Source organism: Malaya genurostris, chromosome 3 (assembly GCF_030247185.1).
Source record: "Malaya genurostris strain Urasoe2022 chromosome 3, Malgen_1.1, whole genome shotgun sequence".
Taxonomy (NCBI): Eukaryota; Metazoa; Arthropoda; class Insecta; order Diptera; family Culicidae; genus Malaya; species Malaya genurostris.
Window position 1 is genome coordinate 183,803,883 of NC_080572.1, and position 24,484 is coordinate 183,828,366.

Below are 24,484 nucleotides of genomic sequence, written 5' to 3' on the forward strand. Positions count from 1 at the left end.
TGCAGTGTTTCATACAATCGAACATAGAAGAATTTCTTCTTTCGAAATTTAAATGAAACTTTGATGATTCGCAATGTTGAAGGAAAAATACAATAGCATGATTTTATTATTAATTATCAGTGCGTTTCCTTCAATTGTTAAAATATTTTTGGATAACTTGTCAGAAAAGTCAATGACAGAATGTAAACAAAACGCGTTTTTTAACCGAAGTTATACGTTCAAGGTTTCTATTTAATACGTATTGTGCTGGTGATACGAAATCAGTGATTAAGAATGGTGCTCGATGGAAATATTGGAAAACCTGGTGTAAGTAAGAGTCTGTAGTAGACTCAGAATTCACGTAATGTAAGGGCAATTTCTGCTTTAGACAAACAATTTTTGTGGCCAATTCTATTTTTCTAGGTTTTTATATAACCCCCCTGATTTAATAAATTCATAACCTACAATACAAATTATATTTTATTTGTATCTACTATCTTAAACAATCAGTTTGATAAGAGGAGACTTGCTCCGACCTCCGATCCTTATGTTTAATAGAAAATCGAGCCAAAGAACCGAATTGAAATGAATGTCGACGCTTTTTAAAGAAAAAAAAACTCAGATTTAATCAGTAGAATGAAAAATGATCAAAATTTGACAAAAAAGTTTTCATTCTACCATGGAGCTACTGCATACTCTTGGAATGGATCAAATCTGAGTTTTTTTTTAAAGCGTCTTTTTCCAGGATTGCTATGGAGATGGAAACCAACAAATCTCTGTAACTATATTGCAATGCAGAACTTGATCATCTGCATACTTTGCGGCAGATTTTTAGTGTGCAAGTCTATCATGTTCTTATTATCAATCAATTTTATTGTAAATAAAAATATTATTTTAAATAATCGTGGAAATATATTTCAAAATCATTACTTTTACAGACAATAAATAACAAAAATAAATCGAAGCGCTGGGCGTTTTTACTTTATCCAGATTTAACTTTTCTGGCTGCTTAAATGAATTTATTGTGAAATCGTCTGGAAAGGTTATAACGGTTTTCAACAGTAATATAATTTGCATTTGAATGGAAACGGAAAAGTCGTGTGTCTCACAGCAAACGATATTTTATATGAAATTGATACTTTCAACTTTAAAGTTTTATTACATTTTCTTATATTAATAAACCATTATATTTTTCATTTGACAAACCAATTCCACAGCGGAAATAAGTGATTCTCAATCGGAACTATTCGGTTAAATACAATTTATTGTATTTTGATGACAAAATATATTTTTCACTGTGCTGTTTTTCTTATGTTGGTTTCTGCTGCTAAATGATGAATATATTCAAACTGTACATTTGATTCTTTCCCGAAAAAATGTTGAGAGGAAAAATTAAGCTTTTAATTGTTATGATACTAAACAAACTACACACTTCGTTGTATAAAGAATTTGTGTACAATTCATTGAATACACTGACGAAAATTAGTATGATAACTCGGCATCTTAAATTTAAAGCAGAGTGCCTCATTAAATATACTATTTTTACTACCATGGAGTGGGAAAGTAAGTTTCTTTAGACATTATCAACTATTCAAAAAATTGTCTTTCAGTTATTTTAGTCAAGGGCAAGAAGCCAGAAGAAACTATCTTTGATCCACATACATACGACCAATCCACAGTGATTTGAATCGACAAAAACGTGAACTTAATTCTCTAGCTGCTAAACCGTTAATCCGATATACATAGTTCCTTTGAAGAACTCATTCACAAAAATATACCTCGTGATTTGATCGCAATAAAAAATGTGCAAAGCCTACTACGATAAAAGTTCATTTAAACAACTTTTTTCCCTTAAGAGATAGAAAAACGATGTCTTCTACAAAGTTTTAGAACTGACCGTGCACAGTCTTCAACAAAAATGTGTATTTTACGTTTTTAGTAATTGTCTCGAACATAGTAGACACTGAAAATAATTGTGAAAAAAGTTGTGTACAAAAAATTGATTTTAAGTGATTTCAAACGAAATGGCTTCATATATCCGAAACTTTTTGCGTTGGACCTATAGCTTCTTCGGCAAAGTTTTTTCTCGTTAGAAGTTCTAAAACTTTGTAGAAGACATCGTTTTTCTATCTCTTAAGGGAAAAAAGTTGTTGAAATGAACTTTTATCGTAGTAGGCCTTGCACATTTTTTACTGTGATCAAATCACGAGGTATATTTTTGTGAATGAGTTCTTCAAAGGAACTATGTATATCGGATCAACGGTTTAGCAGCTAGAGAATTAAGTTCACGTTTTTGTCGATTCAAACCACTGTGCAATGTTGCGACATGTTTTACAGTTCGGAATTTATTGCAAAGAAAAGTAGCACGCTCGGTAATTTCTGGTGTAATCAGTGTAAGTGGATTTACATAAATTCGGCAATAAATCATTCGATTATTATGAACCGTTTCATCAACAACAAAAATACGACCAACTTCAAAAAGCAGATCCAAACTTGAAAAAACTGTCGTCGTAATGGTTTAAAATATATTTATAATAATTATAATAACACGTATGCGAAAATAAACCAAATTTAAATTTGAACAAATATATTGTTATTTTTGTTAAATAAATTATTTTTATCTTCCGTATTATTTGTATCTTCTTCTTTCAATGTTATGTTTGTTATTAATTCAGTGAAAATGTTTTTAAAAAAATCTAAATCCATTAAAGAGAAACAAATTGCAGCTTCAACCAATTCTATTCATTAAATTAACTTTTTTATGATTTGGTTACTATTTCAAAAAAATAAATTGAAATTTCCCAAACATATTTATTCGTACAATATTTCATAGTTTTATTAGGCATCCTGTGGTTCCAATTTTTGTAAACAATAGTATACGCCAAAATCCGTTCCAATATCTTGGTTGACTTGGTGTGTGGGACATTCTTCGTCATATTTTTCTTATTAAATCTGATCATTTCCACCTTTGTTAGCAGCACTTACAAATCAGTTCATCGATTTTGAAAAATACTCATATACTGTGATACCTTTTTGACACTGTGACCAGTTCTTATTCATATTCATTGAACTCCAAAGCAATTGTAAAAAAAATCAACTGTCATAGAAATGTTTGAAAATGGAAGTGGAGCATAATTAAAACTTTTTTTAATGGAGGTCATTTGCATTTTAATTTATTTTCATTTCCAGCTGTATAATTTCAATATTAATTCATCTTAATATCATCCGCATTATAAGGACTTCATAATACATAAAACAACATGAAAATCTTATTAATATTATCCGACGATTAGTGTAGATTCGGTTTATGGTATGCGATTATATGTACGAACATCATACGCACTACAAAATGAATAGTATTTCCTATATGGCTGCTGTGATGATTAATTTTGAAACGAAAATCATCTACATTTTGGATTCATTCAATTTATAAGTGTATGTGCTTCAAACAAATTTTTGTATGCAATCGATTTAACAAAAAGAGTCATGTCATGTAGTCAATTATTGAATAAAATTAAAATGAAAAATGGATGAAAAAACATATTTGTTCTCGTTTGAGCATCTTAAAATTGATTAATAAAATGCAATCATGTCACCATTTCGATTAACTTCGATGCTTTACCTAACAACAGTAATATTTATTGGCGTATAGCTTCCAGTTTGCTATAACAGACGGAGGTTGGCTTTACCCCGCCTTACCCTATATTTATCCCGAAGCATACATTGTATGCGTAGGTACGGTGGGACGGCCGGCAGCCACCGAATGCCGGAGAACACCAGAGGCAGCGGGACAGAGGAGTGGTGCTTCGCTTCGACGATGAAACCGACTATGGCAGGGGGCGCCCGGATTGGACTTGAGTCGCTCACGGTACGTACCATCTCGGAAGGAGGAGGCTAGCTTGATGGTAGCACACAGTCAGTCAGTCAGGCAGCCAGTCAGCCGACCGTTCGGTTAGTTTAGATTCGTCCGCCAAAGTGATCGCAAGTGAAAACGCAGTTTTCCACAGCCGCGACGACGAGCCGGTTTCTGTTCTCAGTCGGTGCACAGAGATAGGGAAAATCGTCTTTGAGATTGGTGTGCATGAGTTTATTTCTTGTTATTTTTTTGTTTTTTTGGGAGATTTCCCACGCCGAGATATTCGGGGTGCTTGATTTCGCGACATTGTGTCCCGTGAAGAATTGGCCTCAGTCGACAGTGAACCACGACGTGTGTGAGAAGGTTGCCTAGCAGTTCGGTTCCCCGTGATTGTTGGCGTGATTCTTATCGAGCAACCGTTCGACCGACCGATCATCATCATCATCGTCATCATCGATCATCGGGTAGGAAAATTTTGACCGGCGGGTGGAATAGTGAGGCGCTCAAGAAGTGCGCGCGCGGTGAAAAGTTTCGCACGCGGAGGTGTGTGGCTAGTGATCTGTAGGTAGAAAATTGTCGTAAGCCGTGGTGTGTTTGAACGTGATCGCAGTTTTGTGGTCCAACGCCCACCAAAACTTTGACGACCCTCGGTGCGTCGAGCATTCTGCTATCGGACCACTCCCCCTACTTGCCCTTGTTCCCTCTGTCTGATCCCACGCATCGCTGAGGGGGGGTTTTGCGATGGAACCCGACGACCAATTTCGTCATTATATAAGTTTTTATGACACAGTACTCAACCATTTCTGAACAGCAACGACACGGTTGAACGGGCGGCAGCAGCAGCAGCAAAAAAAATAAACTTCCAACCGTTTGTCCAAATCGCAGCACCGGTAGCCGCAGGAGGAGGTAAAACACTAACCAGATGTGTGAAATTGTGGCCAACTGGACCGGCTAGAGTGGAGCTTGTGCAAAAGTGAAAATTTTACCGTATCAAAAATCTCCGAAATAAAATCCGTCATTTCGAAAAAGTGCTTCTCGGGAGTGAAAAGATAATTTTGCACCCAATTGTTGGGAAAAAGTGCTGAAGGCGACGACTGCGGCAAGGAAAAGTCGCCCAAAAGTAACCGTGAAATGAGTCAGCCAGTCAGTTAGTCAGTCAGTCAGTCAGCGAGCAAGTGAGTGAGTGAGTGAGGGCTGGCTGTCTCCGAGACAGTTTTCCCTCTATGAAGAGTACACAAATTATAAATCTTGCAAGTCTTGAATAATCGTAAGTCGGACACGACGACGACGACGACGACAACTGCGACGACGACTGCGACGGGGGTAACGACGACGACGACGACGAAGACGACGACGGTAGCGGCTTCGAGCAGGCAATCTCTATCGGGATCAGACACATTTCGAGCTGAATTTGTGGAAAAGCCGAAAGCGGCTGGGGGTGCAGTTGTGTTTGTGGCGGTAGGCTGGTAGTCGTGGCAAAGAAGCGAAATAAATCGGGGATACCCATCGTCATCGCCGTCAGAGTCGTCATTAGAAGAATCATTGTTTGGTGGCGGGGGCGGTTGTGGTGGCGGTGTTGGTAGTGGTGTTGATGCTGCTGACGGTGCCGCCACTGGGACGGGAACTGGGGCGGTAGTGCAGAACCAGAATCACCAGAACGGCACTGTGCAAATCCGCAGCGCAGCGGCCTACCGACGACTAGACAGTGTATGTGTGCTGCGTGAAAAACTGACAAACGTGTGGAAAACTTGATCCAAACGGCCGATTCATCCCAAAAGGTGGAGGTGCTCCCAGGCGGCTTTGAATGTGCCCGGCGCGACTGCCGATTTGACAGTTGAACCATAAATCATATTTCGCGAGGAGACTGGTTTGCAAGTAAGGATCATTTTAAGCTTTAATTGTTTATGGTAGTGCCATATGAAGTATTTACGTGTTAAATCAACGTCAATATTTGACAAATGAATGGTCAACAACGGTACGGACGATTTTGATAGTAGCTAATTGAAACGAACGATTCAGCAGAAGCATAATTTAAACAATCTTTCTTTATCTCATTCTCACAGCATTAGTTCTGAGTTTGACAAACATTTCCAATTGTCAATTATGAATATCTTTTCTATGAAAGATGATTAGTACGACCGTACAAATATTTTGCATTAGTTATGGTTTCGGCTTTAGCGGTCTGTTAAATAAGAACGGCTGTTATATACTGCCCGACGTTTCGACCACTGGTTATGGTCTTTTTCAAGGGAAATATCTTATCGTTCCTCGTCTAAAAATCGTATGCCCACGAACGGTTGGGCAGTATATAACAGCCGTTCTTATTTAACAGACCGCTAAAGCCGAAACCAAAACTATCTTTTCTATTTCATTCATTTTCACCATTCGGATTAAAGACGGGCACCCCGAGAACGGTTCAAAAGGACTAGTTATTCTGAAACAATGGGCAAACAAGAGTTCTTCATTTAAGAACGATAGTTCACTATTCTGTTTAAAAGAATTGGAAATGATCGAAATCATTGAGAGAGTACACAAACTTACTGCGTATTTGGATACATGATTAACGGTTTTGCCCATCTCAAATTTGAGCAGAGTTTAATAATTTTTCCAAACATTGTAAAATTGAGACTCAATTTCACTTTTGGTTTCGAGTAAATTAAAGCATTTACTTGATACACTGATAAAAATAGGTGAAACTCATCTACTATCACCTCATATGAACGACTAAATGCAAAAGTCGGATAAGTGCAACTTAGTTTGGAAAACCCGTTTAAGTATTTTTGAATGCAAAAACCGGATAAAAACATTGAGAGCAAAATCCGGACATGAATTTTGCAATGTAAGAATCGTTTAAAGATATCCTTTTTGCAAGAACCGAACAGAAAAACTTTGACAGCTTGGTTGACCCTGAGCTAAATATTTTTATCTTACTTTTAGGGGAATATTTTTATTTAACTTTTAGGGGGAATAATGACATTAATAATTTTTTTTCTCAAAAGAAAAGGCGCCTAACTTTGCTGAAGAAACCGTACTTAAAAAATAACGTTTTTAATGTGTTATCAATTAAGAACGTGAAATTGGACTTTTGAACCACTGTGCATTGTGACATATTTACTTTGATTGAATGAAACAAACTCGCACGCGCGTCGTGACGCTTTGCGTTCCGCGCTCACTCTGATAGTAAACTTATATGAAGGGCTGAAAGCAAAAATCGGATAAGTGCAACTTATTTGGAAAACCCGTTTAAGTATTTTTGAATGCAAAAACCGAATAAAAACATTGAGAGCAAAAACCGGACATGGATTTGTTTAAAGATATCTTTTTTTGCAAGAACCCGACAGAAAAACTTTGAATGCAAAAACCGGACAAAAACTTAACCGGTTCTTCCAAAATAAATGTATTTAACCGGTTTTTGCATTCAAAGTTTTTACCAACTGTCGCAATGGACGAAGCATGGTTTGCTTGTTTGTTACGGGCAACTTGATCTATGCTGCCTTAAAAACTTTGAATGCAAAAACCGGTTAAATACATTTATTACATTCTGTCCGGTTCTTGCAAAAAAGGATATCTTTAAACGATTATTTCATTGCAAAATCCATATCCGGTTTCTGCTCTCAATGTTTTTATTCGGTTTTTGCATTCAAAAATACTTAAACGGGTTTTCCAAACTACGAGGTCTGTTCAAAAAGTTCCCGGAATTTTTTAATTGCGCGCGTCTGGAGAGTCCGGTGGTCAAAAATTTTTTTTATTGTGTTGGTACATATGTCCCTAATGTATGGTGAAATTTTCAGCTGTATTCATTGTTTACATTCTGTCTTGTAGCGGCTGGTGTAGACGTGTTTTTTTGAGCTCGGCGATTTTTGTTAGGTTAAACAATGGAATAATTGAAGAATTTGTATTAAATTTAGCGTGAAAAATGAAATAAAGTATAACCAAGTGTGCGAAATGTTACAGAGAGCCTACGGTGAGTCTGCTATGAAAAAAACAAGTGTTTACGAGTGGTATAAGCGTTTCCAAGATGGCCGCGAAGACGTTGAAGACGACGAACGCTCCGGTCGACCCAGCACGTCAATAATCGATGAAAATGTGGGAAAAGTGGAAAAAAATGATTATGGATGATCGCCGAATCACTATTAGAAAAGTTGCTGATGAAGTTGGCATATCAGTTGGCTCATGCCATCATATTTTTTCAAATGTTTTGGGCATGAAACGAGTGGCAGCAAAATTCGTTCCAAAACTGCTGAAAAAAACTGGATAAAAACAAGACTTTAATCATGCCGCAACCTCCTTATTCACCAGATATCGCTCCGTGTGATTTTTTCCTGTTCCCAAAGTTGAAGAGACCCATGAAAGGGCAGCGTTTTTCATCGATTGAAGAGATAAAGGCAGAACCGCTGAGAGTGCTACAGAGCATTACAAAAAGTGACTATCAGGGGTGTTTCGAAGACTGGAAAAAACGCTGGCATAAGTATATAATACACTTTGGATTACTTTGAAGGGGACCATATAGATGTAGAATATTTTTTTAGAAAAATGAAAGAATTCCGGGTACTTTTTGAACAGACCTCGTAAGTTGCAATTATCCGATTTTTGCTTTCAGCCGTTCATATAAGGTTGCTATCAGAGTGAGCGTGGAACGCAAAGCGCCAAGACGCGCGTGCGAGTTTGTTTCATTCAATCAAAGTAAATATGTCACAATGCACAGTGGTTCAAAAGTCTAATTTCACGCTCTTAATTGATAACACATTAAAAACGTTATTTTTTAGATACAGTTTCTTCAGCAAAGTTAGGCGCCATTTTCCGAAAAGCAAAATTATTGATGTGACTACTTCCCCTAATAGCGAAATAAAAATATTCCCCCAAAAGTAAGATAAAAATATTTCGCTCAAGGTCAACAACGTTGTGCAGAAAGTCATTTCAAACAAATTTGCAATTCCCGTAACTGGAGTGTAATTCATTACATAATGTATTTTCTGAGAAGAGTTTCCTATATCCAGTTTAAAAAAATATTATTTATTTTAATTTCTATGAGTTTTTCATGCTATACAAAGTTTTTCATCATTGAAAACTACACAACTTGCCCGAATATACTACATCGCTATCATTTTAGTTTAATGAAATAGAGCAATTTTTCATGTTTCTGCAGACGAGTAATTCAACTACGGTATGAAAGCTCTTTTGAAGTAGTTTTATATGTAAGTGGTCTCATTTGCACCTTTCTGTGCCTTTTGATGATAGACATGTTAGAATTATGTGAAAACAACATGAAAAATGGCTCTATTTCATTAGGCTGAAATAATAGCGGCAAAGTATATTCGAGAAACTTGTGTAGTTTCCAATGATGAAAAACTTTGTATGAAATGAAAAACTCATAGAAATTAAAAATAAACATTTTTTTTACAAAAACTGGTTTTAGGACACCCTTTTCAAAAAATACATTATCTCATAAATAAGACTACAGTTACGGGAATAGTACGTTCAGCAAATTTGTTTAAATGGACTTTTTACACAACTATGTCGAATTTACTTAGCCCCTATGTTGACCCTGAGCTAAAATAATATTTTTATCACTTTTAAGGGCATTTATCACATAACTAAAGTCTTTCGAAAGAGAGCGCCTATCGTTAAACTACGTTTTAATTGAGTTATCAATTATAAGCGTAAAATTGGGTTTTTGAACCACTGTGCAATGGACGCGATGCGATCACCTGTTTGAATCCAACTAGTGGTGTAATTGTGTCTTTCTTAAATAATTCATAATTTTAAAAAGAATCCCTTCTTTAATAAATTCAATTTAAGTCTTGAATAAAAACATAAATGGAGTCAGTCGCGTTTTCGAACTTTTTAACCACTATTCCCGATAATTCCACAACAGGAAACTAAAGAACGATATAGCCAAAATCGATTCGTTTAGCCAGCAACTGAAACTACTTTCACTTTACCATAGTTTTGAGGCAAGTTTAGAATGATTTTTCCGTATTATACATTGTCGCTGTAAAATTCGGTTTGACGGACACTTCATCGTGTAATTCCGGAACCGTAAATCAAATTGGAATAAACAATATTCAATTGGACTGTAAGACCTTTAACCTGTAGTGTTAACCCCCAAATTTATGCTAGGTACACATACCCCGGTCAACATATAGTATCTAAGCTATTTTTCATTTTCTGACTTGTTTGGAAATTTTGATATTTTGACTACTAACAAGTCCAAAATTATATCAGAACTTGCTACAGCTTTTTGTTGTAAACTTGTTAGGGCTTGATGATCGGGACCCGTTTTGATTTGATTATACGTTTCGTCTTTGACTCATCAGTACACAAATTTGGAGATAAAAACTATTTTCCCCCCTTCAAAGTTACCACAATCTATACGGCTTGGATCTAAAGTGCGCTTCTGAAACAATCTCGAGACCTTTATTGTTACAAACCCTACAACGCTTTTGCATTGGAGGAGTAGCATACAAATGGTTTGAAAGCTATTTATATGATAACAAAATTCTGTATTTAACGATTTTGTGTCTACTTCTCTAGATAATTCACTTGGAGTGCCTCAAGGCAGTGTCCTAGGACCAATTTTATTTATTATGTATATTAATGATATGAAACGAGTTTTACAATTTTGTGCTATCAATTTATTTCTTAACGACATGGTTCTGTTTATAGCATCTGAGGATTTTAATGAAGTTGTTGCACACTTAAACGAAGACCTTTTTTTTTTTTTTTTTTTTTTTTTTTAAATAACTATTTATTGGAATATGAGTTAAAATTAAATTATTAAGATTTAAATTGGGTGTTCAGCCACAAGTGGTGACTTTTCAGCCCTGTTATATATATATATATATGATTTGGTTATTACCATGAAGACATCATTTGCTTCCGCAATTCTGAGATTTTTGTGTAGGGAAAATTCTAAACCTACTTGTATTGTGTAATGGGGAAAAGGAACTTATATACTAACTTACTAACTAATACAGAGAGCGAATCGATTCAATTGAAGATTGCATCGATTTTTGTCGGAATTTGCTTATAATATTATGTGACATTACATCTAATGGTTCTATATTTGTGAGTCTGTGTAACTCATTTGTACTAAACCAGGGAGGACGCTTCAGAATCATTTTCAGAATTTTATTCTGAATCCTTTGAAGCGTTTTCTTCCTGGTGGAACAACAGCTTGACCAAATTGGTACCGCATAAAGCATGGCTGGTCTGAAAATTTGTTTATAAATTAACAATTTGTTTTTTAGACAGAGCTTAGAATTTCTGTTTATAAGAGGATATAAACATTTAATATATTTATTACACTTTGCCTGGATTCCTTCAATGTGATCCTTGAAAGTGAGTTTTTTGTCATACGTTAAACCTAAGTATTTAGCTTGATCAGACCATGTCAATTCCAAGCCATTCAATTTGAGAATGTGATTATTGTTTGGTTTTAGAAAAGAAGCTCTTGGCTTGTGAGGAAAGATAATTAATTGCGTTTTTGCTGCATTTGGTTTAATTTTCCATTTTGACAGATAATCACTGAAAATATTTAAACTTCTTTGTAGGCGACTGCAGATCACTCTTAGATTTCTACCTGTGGCTAACAGACTTGTGTCGTCACAGAATAGCGATTTCTGACAACCAACGGGTAGATTTGGAAGATCAGAAGTGAAAATATTATACAAGATTGGAGCTACACTCGAACCCTGCGGAACACCGGCTCGTACGGGTAGCAATTCAGATTTACAATTCTGATAGCTAACCTGAAGAGTACGATCAGTTAAATAATTTTGAATCATTTTGATCAAATAAATAGGAAACTGGAAATCAGACATTTTTGCTATTAAACCTTTGTGCCAAACACTGTCGAATGCTTTTTCTATGTCTAGAAGAGCAACTCCAGTGGATAACCCAGAAGATTTATTTGCTTTTATCATGTTCGTTACTCTGACAAGTTGATGAGTAGTTGAATGTTCATGACGAAATCCAAACTGCTCTGGTAAAAAAATTGAATTCTCATTTATATGAGTCATCATTCTTAACAAGATAATTTTTTCAAAAAGTTTACTGATAGAAGAAAGTAAGCTAATTGGGCGATAACTTGATGTTTCTGCTGGGTTTTTATCAGGTTTTAGGATAGGAATTACTTTAGCGTTTTTCCATCTTTTTGGGAAGTAAGCTAATGAAAAACACTTGTTGAAAATTTTAACCAGGAGTCTCAAGGCAACATCGGGAAGATTTTTAATAAGAATATTAAAAATTCCATCATTACCAGGAGCCTTCATGTTTTTAAGTTTTCTAATAATTGATTTAATTTCATCAAAATTCGTCTCAATAATGTCATCGTGTGATAACACTTGAGTTGAAATATGATCATATTTCAGTGAGACTTCATTTTCAATAGGACTCACAACGTTCAAATTAAAATTGTGGACACTCTCGAACTGCTGAGCAAGTTTTTGAGCTTTTTCGCCATTTGTAAGAAGTATTTGATTTCCTTCCTTGAGAGCAGGAATAGGTTTCTGAGGTTTCTTAAGAACCTTAGAAAGTTTCCAGAAAGGTTTAGAATATGGTTTAATTTGTTCAACTTCTTTAGCGAAATTTTCATTTCGCAAAAGAGTAAATCTATGTTTAATTTCTTTTTGTAAATCCTTAACTATGTTTTTCATAGCAGGATCACGAGAACGTTGATATTGTCGTCGACGAACATTCTTCAACCGAATGAGCAGTTGAAGATTGTCATCGATGATAGGAGAATTTAATTTAGTTTGAGCTTTGGGAACTGAAAGATTTCTAGCTTCGATAATATAATGATTCAAATTATCAATTGCTGTGTCGATATCCGCAGAATTTTCTAAAATAGTTTCATGATCCACATGATTTTCAATGTGAGATCTGTAATCCAACCAATTTGCTCTATGATAGTTGAAAATAGAACTAATTGGATTAATTATAGCTTCGTTGGAAAGTCTGAATGTTACAGGAAGATGATCTGAGTCAAAATCAGCATGAGTAATCGGTTCACTACAAATGTGACTTTGATCTGTTAGAACCAGATCAATTGTAGACGGGTTTTTCACGGAAGAGAAACAAGTAGGATTACTGGGATGAAGAACTGTAAAGTAACCAGCTGAGAGTTGATTATGAAGTATTTTACCATTACTGTTATTTTGCCTACAATTCCACTGGACATGCTTAGCATTTAAGTCCCCTATTACGAAAAATTTCGATCGATATCTTGTAAGTTTTTGCAAATCGCCTTTAAAGAAATTTAATTGTTCGCCGGTGCATTGGAATGGCAAATATGCTCCAGCGATGAAATAAATTCCATGAATGGTTTCAACTTCGATTCCCAAGCTTTCAATAACTTTAGTATTGAAAGAAGGTAAAATTCGATGTTTAATTTGCCGTTGGACAAAAATGGCAACTCCACCACCAATTCCAGTAAACCTGTCAAATCGATGAACCACATAATGTGGATTACTTTTCAATTTTACATTTGGTTTAAGAAAAGTTTCTGTCACAATGGCAATATGAATTTTGTGAACTTTGAGAAAATTATAAAATTCATCTTCACTCGATTTCAAAGATCGAGCATTCCAATTTAAAATATTCAAATAATTATTTAACATCACTGTTAAATTTTAAATTCATTATAATATTATTTGCAAATTTCCATCCGATTTGAAATGCTTCAAAAAGTGATGAAGTCGAATTCATTTGGATGATCATTTGAAAAAGTTGATCTTGTAGGTAGATCATTTTATTTTCAGTTATATCGCCTAAATCGACTTCATTTAAAGAAGCGAATGGCATTGAAGGAATATTTGTAGGTAGACTGCCATTAGAAGAAGATGATTTGGCCGGTCTACCTATTAATAAATTGTTTTCGTTAGAAGAAGAACTGCAAGGCGGTCCTGTGTTTTGATTATTTACATTAGAAGAAATAGGAGATAGATTTCTACCTAATATACCAGCATAAGTGAAATTAGAAGAAGATGATGACGAGGTCGATCTACCTGTCAATAAATTGTTTTCGTTAGAAGACGAATTGGCAGGTGCCTTAGAAGAATTTTCAGGTATGTTCTGTAAATTTAAGGTCGTTGATTTGACTTGTTGTCTAAGCGAACGAGCGTTTAAAATTTTTTCCCTGACAGGACATTTCAAATAATTGGATTTATGATTTCCATTGCAATTTGAACATGAAAATTTATCAGTGGTTTCATTCATTGGACAAGCGTCTTTCGAATGCGATTTACCACAATTCAAACACCGTATATCCATATGACAATTTTTGGTTCCATGACCGAAGCCTTGGCAACGACGACATTGCGTTAAGTTTGCAATACGATTATGCCGTTTATAATGTTCCCAATGAATTTTAATGTGGGAAATGAAACGTACTTTTTCTAAAGTTTTCAAATTGTTTACATCACTTCGATTGAAGTGTATTAGGTAAAGTTCATGGGAAATTCCAGAGCGTGGTTTAGAAGTACCATTCGCTCTTTTTTTCATAAGTATTACTTGGGAAGGGGCAAAACCAAGCAATTCTTTTAGTTCATTTTTAATTTCATCAATACTTTGATCATTTGATAATCCTTTCAAGACAGCCTTGAAGGGTCTGTCTGATTTTATATCATATGAATAAAATTTATGAAGTTTTTCGGACAAATATCGAATAAGACGTTCGTAATCTTCCAATCCATCCACCAAGACTCGACATTCTCCTCTTCGTCCGATTTGAAATGAGACTTTTACTTCCGGGAGAAAAGTAGAAAGCTCAGTACGGAATGCTTTGAAGTCGGAAATCATCACCGTCACTGGTGGCATAGATTGATGTTTCTTCCCAGAACGACAAGCGTCCATTTTGGGAATTTTTGAAGAATTTTCTTCTATGTCGCTACAATCGGATTCAGGAAGAATCTCGTAAATATTGTTAGACGGCATAGGATCAACGGTAGGGAAATCCGTCCGTTGTCTTTTATTTTTACATTCAGATTCTATAAGATCGTGAATGTTATTAGAAAAATGTTGAATAATTAAACGAAGACCTACATTATCTAGCACGTTGGTTAAAATTCAAGTCATTGGAATTGAATGTCGCAAAAACGAAATACATGGTTATTTCTTCTGCGAGCACTAGGCATGATGCTAACGTTAAAATTGATGGTGAGATTATTGATCGCGTTAGAGAGATAAAGTATCTTGGAGTCATAATTGATGAAAAACTAACATTCGAATCTCACATTAATAACATCATCAGGAAGATTACCAAAAAGTATGGAATATTGTGTCGTTTGAAGAATGACTCAAAGATCATTAGTAAAATTTTTCTGTATAAATCAATCACTTCAGCACACATTGACTTCTGTCCATCCATTCTGTTTCTTGCTGAAAGTACACAAATCATGCAATTACAGCGATTGCAAAATAAAGTCATGCGATTGATACTCAAATGTATTAGATACACTTGCTCTACTTTTCTGCTGACTGCATTACAATGGATTTCGGTCAAACAAAGAATTTATTACTTAACAATGGTGTTAATTTTTAAATTAATAAATGGTATGCTGCTTCGAGTTGAGAGAGGAAGTGATTTACATAGATATAATACCAGAAATGCATCAGAAGTAACAATACCAAACATTCTATTGGGCAGATCACAGAATTCACTACTGTACAAAGATATAATTTGTTCCAATCAATGGCCAGACAGATTAAACGTGCTACAACTCTAAATGAGCTCAAACAGTTATGTATTTCACATGTGATATCTGTCTTATGAACACATTTTAAAATGTTTATTATAATTTGATTTCTTTAAAATTATGTAAAATGAAGAATAATGTATATTGACTTATCACTATTTTTTTTGTAGATGTTATATAATGTAGATGTCTATATAATGATGATGGATTTTCTTTGTTATAAGTATTTTAGAGTTGATATAGACAAAATAAATGAGTTGTCTACAAAAGTTTGAGCCCACGCGCGTAACGCAGTCAACGACAATCTAGAAATAAAATATGGCTGAATTGAGAGATGTTATTGTTTAGGACCAATTATGGTTTTCTTGAGTTCTAGCTGGGATCTACAGTTGTTGATGAAATTGGGCTGGCTCTGCTCATTCGCAGTCTCGTTAATCCATCGTAACATCGATGAACTGGTCCGGTGGGAATGGCCTGGTGAACTATTGTCTGATACTGGTCGAGATATTGGGTTCGATTTCTAATTTGTTGAAGGTTCTACCCGGGTTGGGAATTTTCTTGATCAACCCTGGATAGTAATTGTAATATCTATCTACCTATCTATCTTCTATCTATATATATATATAAAAATGCAGAGATCATTCTTTGTAATCGCATCACGTAAGAACGGTGGGGGTAAAAACTGATCAAACAAAAGAAGAATCATGTAAATCCGTCCTTACATGATTCTTCTTTTGTTTGATCAGTTTTTACCCCCACCGGGTTCGTACATCAAAAAAATTAGGAAAACTAGCCGGAAAAGTGGGAAAAATCCATAAAGTTTTTTTGTATGGATAATGGAATTTTCCGTTGGAAAAGTCTCCAATGCTTGCTAGATCATCGATAGGTGTTTGGCGCATAACGGATTGCAGAAGTATTTGTCCGTCGAAGAAAGGAAAACTAGATCGTCGAAAGAATCTTTTGGTGCGCAACGAGTTGTTTTGTGTGAAGATTTCACATGCATCAAGTATGCATCGATGTGATTCGTTATTCCGAGCCACGTGCTTAATTGGGTATCAACATTATTGCTTGCCAAATGATTTAATGATAGAACGCATATGAGTGTAGCTAAACAGAATATTGTTTACCAGGAGATGCATTGTGTGCAATGTAATCAGTTAGATGATTAATGTTGGCTATCGTAGGCGTGAGTTGAACAAATCACAGTATAAAACGTTTTTTGTGCGTATCAATGATAGGGGCCCCTATTATCGTTCTCACTTCCACATTCACTTCACTCACATATCACAGAAGAAGGTTTCTCACACTTCACTTGATTTTACCTATTACCAGTATCACGATCAGTGAAGTAATCACTGCAGTGAACAAAAACATTTTTTCTAACAAAATCTTGGTGTTTCGATGTTCTATCAGAGGAGTCGAACTTGGCGATGCGAAACATCCGAGTCTCTGATATGTCAAAAGTTTACTAAATTTACTAAGTTTACTGACTATCAGAAGTCATAAATTAAAGTTTAAAAAAAAAGTTTTATCGCTGAATAGTTAATTGAAAATTGTTCCTGTGATTGTCACCCTACGAATATTCATGAAACACAACTAAATAATATCCCAGACTAGCGAGAAGTGATGAACTACAAGTAGCGAGGGCAGCTTTTGTAAATTTGCGGAATCAATTTAAAGTAGTTATCTTAGTTATTTTTGCTTCAATTTTTATCCCATATGTCGAAACCATTAGTTTGAGAGAGATCTACATAGCTGTTTGATGCACCGATTCAAAAGATGATATGGCGATCGGTGCATTCGCTTAATTTTTGCTTAATTTAAAGCTTTTAACATATTCACAATATTTTTTGATAAATTCATCGCAGCCAAGTAATCAGTAAAATAATGGAAAGATACATTAACAGCATAAGACGTTTGACAATTCTACTGTCCGAAAACATAAATTCAAATAAAAAATTCCGGCGAGACGAAGTATAATATAGTATAGTAATTTCATTTTGTTCAGCTGCTCTATTGAAGGAAAATCTATGCCTGCTAAGTTAACCATCACTTAGCAAGCCGAAACTTGTCTGCCTAGCGGTTTATGTTGAGCCGTCAGGTCGCGCTAGCAGTTCAACATAATCTACTACGCACTGATGAGTAAAAGACAAAACGTAAAAAATATAAATCGAAAATAGAAACCAATATTACCGAAATTGGATCGTTTGGCCAGCAACTAAAAATTTAATTATAAACAGTTTTGGACCATTTTTAGAATAATTTTACCTTTACTCTAACCGACGGTATGTAATTTTAAACACACTTCACCTTGTAAATTCGGATCGGAAAGTAAGATCCGAATGAAATTCAACCACAATTTATGAAGACCGTTTATTTGAGCCTTAGTTTGTGAGAATCGATTTAGGTATCTGTGAGAAAATGACGTGAGCTCCGTCTTAGAGTATTTGACCACTATTTCCGGTACTTCCTGAACCGGAAACAGGGAACATATATGTTGGAAACCAAATGTTTTAGTAATCTACTAACAAAACACGCAAAATTTAAGAAATATATGATTTGGTCAAAGGTCTTCATTCATTTTTACGTTTCCTTGCGTAAATAAAAATACTCGTAAAACTGATTTTTATCACCCTGTTACTCCAGAACCGAAAATCATATCAATATGAAATTCAAAAGCGTTCTGTAGGACTGTAAGTCCTTTCATTTGAATCTAAGTTTGTTAAAATCGGTTCAGACATCTCTCAGAACATCGAGGGCATATTTTTTGCAATTTTTTGTATATATCACCCTGTAATTCCGGAATTCGAAATCGGATCTTTATAATATTCAATAGCGTTCTATGGGAAAGTGAGACGTTTCATACTTAAGTTTGTAAAAATCGATTCAGTCTTCTTCAAGAAAATCAAGTGCATATTTTTTGCACATGCACACAGAAATTTTGCGATCACGACGAACTGATTCGAATGATATATGACTCTCGGTCCACCGGTCCTCGATTCAAAAGGCGGTTTTCACAGTGATTGCATAACCTTTCTATATGAGAATTTTATTAGAAATCATACTGCGTTCCATTGATTTGACATGACGTAAAATTCTATACCAATTCCCCGTGAAAGTCAATTCATATTACACGGTTTGCAGTCGTACTACATTAATTCGCACATAAAAATGAAAATGATGTATAAACAATTCAATAGCAAAGCATATCATTTAAAAATTGAATGCCCTAAACAGCAACTTATATAAAAAAGAAAAAAAACAAATTCGCATGAATGCGTGGTGCGACCCGAGAAAATTTTCAGAGCGAAACTACGTGATTTATGTCCGATCTAGAGCGACCCCTGGTTGCTAAGACAAACTCATCAAAAGTTATTTTGGCGACTCTGGGTCAGCTCTCGGGCTGCTCTGATCAATAAACGAAAACGGTATAAGATCTTGATTAGGAACCAACACCGAACATTGTTTGTCTTGATTTGTATTTGTTTTATAGCCGACGAAATTACACCAATATCCCAAATGTTTGCAATTATATCTTTGTACATACTTGCGATACGGATTTCGATATTTAAGCTTCTCTTCGCCAAGCTTGTGTTCAAGTTTTGTGTGCAAGCAGTTATTTTTATAGCGTTAAGTTTCTCTACCATTCTGCGATTTCAGTTGAAGTGATAAACTTTATCTCATTGTCAATCGAGTTCATCTTATATAAATTAGAAATTAATCTTAAGAACTCAAAATTTACCCTGGGGTAGTTGTTAATTTCTCAGACGAAACGACATAACATGGAATTTCATCCGAGCTTGCACGACACAAGAAATTAAAATGAATTGCATTCAAGTGAGATTATTTATACACTGATAAAAATCGACACGTTAGACTAAAGTGTATTACACTTAGTTTTGTCGCATTTGATTTGACACATAAAGAGTGTATCGATAAGTAGTTAACAACATTCAAACAGTCATTACTCTGAAATGGCTTAATTTTTTGCAGCGTGTTTTCCGGTGACATGTTTGTTTACATGTCAATAACAGCTGCGCAATCGATTGGTTTCGGTACGGTTTATCGTTTCAATGATGAGTCGAATTGACCCGGAAACGCGAAAGCAAATTCTGCACACTTGGTGCTCAGAAAGTGGTGTCACGTACAACGAAATTGAAAGTGCACCACACCAGTGTCAAAAATGTTATCGAGAAGATCGGTAAGACCCTTTCCATAAAGGATTTGCCCCGATCCGGTAGGAAAACGGGTCCCAGCCAGCCCTGTCGGGACTTGAAAGTGGTTGAGTACATCAGGTAAAACCCATCGGCGTCGACGCGGGATTCGGCCAAGCAGCTCAACACCAGCATCGGGATGATTCAACGGATCAAAGTTCGGAACTCCCTGAAAACGTACAAGAAACAGAAAAAGTTTCTGGTACAGCAAGTTCAGGCCAAAACAAGAGTGCGAAAGTTGTATAACCGGATTCTACAGAATAAAGACGGATGCATCCTGATCGACGACGAAACCTACGCCAAGGAAGACTCTCGAGCGCTGGCCGGACCACAATATTATACGAAATCGGTGTACCAGGACCTGGACAATACTGACACCACGGTGGCGATGGAAAAGTTTGGGCAGAAGGTGTTGGTCTGGCAAGCAATTTGTAATTTTCTTCACGAAGGGAACAATTAACGCCAAGGTGTACGAAGAAGAATGTTTGAAGAAGAGAATGCTGCCACTGTACAGAAAGCATAAGGCTCCTCCTCTCTTCTGGCCGGATTTGGCTTCAGCCCACTACGCCAACTCCGTTCTACAGTGGTTGTCAAAAAATAATGTACAATTTGTGGAAAAGGACCCACCGAACTGCCCGGATCTTCGGCCAATTGAAAGGTATTGGGCAATTGTCAAGCGGCACTTTCGGAAGGAAGGTACAGTGTCCCAAAACATGCAGGAGTTGAAAAAATCTGGACAGCTGCCACCAGGAAAGTCACAAAAGTAACTGTGAAGAAATTAATGAAGAATGTCAAGTCCAAAGTGCGAGCGTTTCACAGAAACTAGGATTTTCTTCTATATATTCAGTAAAATGCATAAAAATGTAATTTTTCTACAATATATTGAAAACTGATGTCAAAATATGTTTTTTTTTCGCTTTTTTATTCAATAATCAATGTTGCTAACTACTTTTCGATACACTCCTTAAATTACAAATGCAAATCACTTCATATCTTGTTCAAATGAAATCCCATTGAAACATATAGATAAAACACTTTTATTCCACCTACCAAACAGCAGATCAATTTTAATTGTGTGACACTTAATACTCGATTGGTTTGACAATTACAGTTGAAGTGTCAGACAAGTAAATATAAACTGATTGAAATACTTAAATTTTATCTGATTTTATACTTAATTCTTATGTAGAATATTTGTTGATGTTGAACGCGTGGAAAATTGTTTTTAAAATGTCATCATTTGGATATAAAGGTTAAAAGAATTGGTGGAAAAATGGTTGGTTTAACATACTTTATTGCATTAAAGTTATTCGATTTAATTTTATAATCTATATATTGTAAAAAAAACATATCACTATCGTTGGCTGACACAAATTCCCAGAATGAATTGAGCTATTTTGTTTGCTGATCCACAATTCCGTTATCTGAAAACACAAACATTATTTGATTCATACAAATTAGAATTAAAAAATATTTTATGATATTTTAAAAAGGCTGTCTCAGCAGATTGATTTCTCTTTGTTTAATTTCTCTTCCGATTGCTGGTGTATGATTATAATTTTTCGCATAAATTTTACAATACTAAGTTGCTAATTTAAGCTTTCGTTTCAGACATAGAGTAGAAGTGTGAAAAGTCAGACGTAATTCTAAGCATATATGGAAACAGTTTTTCTAAATGAAATATACCATTTTATATGCCATACTGTCAGTTATTGAAAAAATGGGCAAGTATTTTTAGTGGCAGTAGGATCGTGAAACCTAGCCATGCAATGGTCCTGTACGCTTAAAATTGGTGGTAAAATCTTTTGAAACAGAAAATCAATTACTGCCTCGGAATGTAGTACCCTGACATAGCATTTTCATGTATATTTTGTAGTTTTCAGTATTTTTAATTACAATGTTGTTAAATTTAAACGAATTTTTTATTTGTTTGTTATATCCTACAACAGTGCAACTCAACAAGAACTCGAGTTTTTTTATTTCCATGTCTCAATATCTCGAGAACGGCTGCTTCTTGGAGAAATGTTGTTATAAGAAAATGTATTTCTTTTAATCCGTAGAATTACATTCTAGTATCTAAAAAAGATTATATTTCATCAAAAAAAATCAGTTTTGCGAATGCTGATAAATTGTTTTAGCTTCGTCATTCAGCTTCAGACACACGTGGTACCAATGATCGCCAATTTATCCAATGCCTCCCACATGTGTGGTTCTACACCAATATTCTCGTGGCTAAAATGAAGGAGCATTATTGGCATAGAGGCGTTAACAAATTCATTTCTTCACAATTATGCTACTCGGTAGGATGTCAAAGCATTTTTGTAAAATGCTACATAGGATTGAAGGAATAATTCAACTTTGTATTTTTGTGTCGTCATTTGACATTTGCCCAATTTCAATGGACTCTTTAAATTGTTGATTTTATTATTTTTATTTTTTAAGTTTCACAAAACTTTTGCTTTGAAGGTTTTTTTTTATGTAAAGCGAACAGCAAAACGATAATATAATGTGATATCAATTGAATATTTGATGGGTCGAAAGCATATTAAGAGTTAAATCTGATGTTTCTGTCATAACCAGATTTCAATTTGTTCTTATTTTGATGTTAGACTTTACTCAGTAAGTGCGGCGGAAATCCCCAATATCCGGAATGGCGTGCGAGTGCTACGTATGCGACTACATGAGGCGATTCCATCGTATGTAAATTGTACTCAGGGCGGATTGTTGTAAATCGCTGGTTACCTATGAGAATCAGCTGATAACATGCCATTTTTGTAAACAACCTGCTCACTACGGTAAACCTTGCACTGAAACTGCGAAAAGGACAACTTCTACCAAATGCAAGGAATCCTGTTCAGAAACGGTAACTAGTGAAACTAGAACTTCGAACGGAACAGACGTTTGATAACAACACTGATGATGAACCAATTAATGATAAGACGAGCAGCGAACAAAGTGCCCCTCAATCCTCGCTGGATGGAAATGGAAGGTCCTCTCCCACAAGAAAAAGAGTGACAACGGAAAAAAAATTAGAGAAATAATTTCAACTACCGAAAACAGTTAACAGCTAAATCAGTTCTGCTTGTTAAAGAAATGTTTCATTTTCATATGATTTCAATTGTAAATTTGAGTGAATTGCGGCGCTTCTTTTATGTGCATCTAACGAGATGAGAATTTACACGATTTTTTCGTCGTGCGTGGGTCTTGACTCGTCGCTTTTCAAACATTACCGAATCTGTTTTATTTGATTTCAACTAAACAACTATAATCTCTTGCTGCTACCGTTGTGACTTTATATGAAATATATTTGGTTTAAAACACTTTATATGGTGAATGCTACGTGAATATGGTGAATCCTTAAGAAATAAACGTATTTATGAAAAAAACTCTTGCTGCTCATCTCAAACATTGCCCGAAATCGCTATGCATGAAGAAGCAATATAAATTAAAGGATCAACAAGCATGATCGTGAGTAGTTAAACTCGCTAAAACGTATATAGAAATACTCAAGCACTGCTCAATCGCCGATTTCATAAAAAAATCAATTGTTCAATAGAAAACGCCATTATTCTATCTTGTTGACTGCTAGATGATTAAAAAAAATTTCCAGAGATTGTGACTAGCCTTCATGACCATGAATTAAATTCGCTAGTGCTGTTCAATTTCCTGTATAAATTAAGTTTATGCATCAAAGTGCCTCACAGATAGACGTGAATCTTCAAATATCAACCATTTATCAAATTACATCACTGTAATCCCTAAACCAGTCATCAGCATGATCGTTTTTTTTTTCAACCAGCAAGCAAGCAACTTCCAATGGAAAATCACTGCGCTGTCATGCACCGTTCTGTCACACGTTTCGGAGTGGAGGATCTCCCTACCCACATTGATTGCATCGATCAAGATCACCTCGCCGAAGGTAACCGCAGTTAGCATCCGATGCAAGGTACCCAAACACATAAACACGCCACAACGTTTCTGGTAAACATCGTAAGCAATTTTCATCACTTGCCATTCTCTTTCTTTTCCTTGCGTTCGCGCTGTCGCTTTCCGTTCTGGCCGCGTTAAATTTTCCAACCCGATCCCCGTCTAGCGATGCTGCCAGGCAAAGAGATGCAAAGACGACCGAATCCCGCAAAGTAAATCATCGTCATCCTGTGCACAGACATCTTTAACTACACCGACTTTTCCCGCAGCTAGTTCTCTTGATCTCAGAACGACGGCCATCGCCATCAGCCCCGAATCGCGTCGTGTGGCAGCCGTCGTCGTTGGGTTGGTCCAAATCTTTTTTCCCGTTCGCTTCAAGGTGTAACTTGGATCCTAGCTCTACCTACCTACATTTATTTCCCACTGTCGCAGCGAACATGACTTTTGGCTCTCTGCTACACAAACGGCACCACTGCGCCTGCACGATCAAAATGAGCGAGAAAATTAACCGAGCGATAGACCGACCGACCGGACGATGGGGTGATCTATATTTACTCCTTCGGTTGGGATCGTGGTGAGTTTTTCATCTCCGAGTTTTTAGCACGGCTCTTGATCGTCTGCCTGTGCGTTCTACGCCCTCACTTGGCTGTTGTTACCGATTACGGCTTGCCTCTCTTTTCCCCAGTGGGGCGTAAAACGATACACTTTTTGCCCGACTGCACTTTTGCACTGGGTAAATTAATCTACTATCATATGTTTGTTTCCTAGAAGCCTCACTGAGGTAGCTAAACAATCGACTATCGATAGAGATC

At 35.8% G+C, this 24,484-nt stretch overlaps 1 protein-coding gene across 6 annotated transcripts in view; it reads left to right on the plus strand.

Annotated features, from left to right (window-relative positions):
• The first annotated feature begins 3,925 nt into the window (after positions 1 to 3,925).
• The window catches only part of LOC131439566 (protein vein), a 174,777-nt gene continuing 154,218 nt past the window's right edge, over positions 3,926 to 24,484 (plus strand). Inside the window, exons 1-2 of one of the 6 annotated variants that reach the window (XM_058610723.1) lie at positions 3,927 to 4,396; positions 4,626 to 5,710. The gene's annotated coding sequence lies outside the window, so the exon portion shown is untranslated. Of the gene's footprint in view, positions 5,711 to 24,484 lie in introns of all 6 variants that reach the window. The other 5 variants (XM_058610724.1, XM_058610726.1, XM_058610725.1 and 2 more) reach the window with 5 other exon arrangements.